We start from the raw sequence: 1112 nt of genomic DNA, 5'->3' as shown, positions 1-1112 counted from the left end.
AAAACAAAATTTGCAAAATAGACTCATACTTCCTGATTTCAAAGCTAACTACAAAGAAATATTAATCAACATTTGTAGTACTAGTATAAGATTAGACATACATATCAATGGAATAGAATTGAATGTCCAGAAATTAATCCTTATGTTTACAGTCAACTGATTTTACAAGCTTGCCAAATCATTTAAGTATAGAAAAATAGTTGTGTTTTTTTTTTTTAATCAAATGCTTCTGGGGTAAGTGTATATCCACATGCGAGTTGGACTCCTCTCTGATTTCACATACACAAATGACTCAAATTTATCATACAACTAAATACAAGAGATTCATAAGTCAACCCTTAAAAGAAAACATAAAAATACATCATCGACGCCTTAGGTGAAACAACAGTTTCTAAGATATGACACCTAAAGTACAAAGACAGAAGGAAAAAGAAAAGATTTATTGAACTTCACCAGAATAAAAATCTTTTGTGATTCAAAGTATATTACAACAAGTAAAAAAGAAACATCTAAGAATGGGAGAAAAATCTTTGAAAGTCAAATATTAATAGTTGATAAGGGTCTAAAATCCAGAATATATAAAAACATCTTACAACTGAAAAATAAAAGGCAGATATCCCAGTCAAAAATGGCAAATTATTTGAATAGGCATTTCTCCAAAGAAGCTATAGTCTTGTCCAATAACCACATAATATGATACTCAATGCCTTTTGTCACTGGGGAAATGAAAATCACAACAACCATGTGATTTCCTTTATAAATCTAAAGCCATATCGCTAAGTAAAAAAAAAGCAAGTTGGAAAAGACAAAATACTGTGTAATTCCTTTTATATGACACTTGGGAAAAGACATCAGTGTAGAGAAAGTAAAGAGTTTAGTGGTTACCAGGGGGTTGGGGGTAAGGAAAGTCAAATCCATGAAGTACAGCGGATTTCTTTTGGGAAATGAAATTATTCTATGTGATATTTTAATGGTGGATACAAGGTAATGTCTTTTAAATCCTGCAGAACTTTATAACACAAAGAGTGAACCTAAATGTATGCGAATTTAAAAAAAAAATATTTAGTAGATAGGGGAATCTCATGAAGAAAGGAAGACAAAATAATATAATT

This window comes from Propithecus coquereli, unplaced genomic scaffold (genome assembly GCF_000956105.1).
Source record: "Propithecus coquereli isolate 6110/MARCELLA unplaced genomic scaffold, Pcoq_1.0 Scaffold184, whole genome shotgun sequence".
NCBI lineage: Eukaryota > Metazoa > Chordata > Mammalia > Primates > Indriidae > Propithecus > Propithecus coquereli.
The sequence above is the reverse complement of the archived record's forward strand: the minus strand, read 5'-3'. Positions refer to the sequence as shown.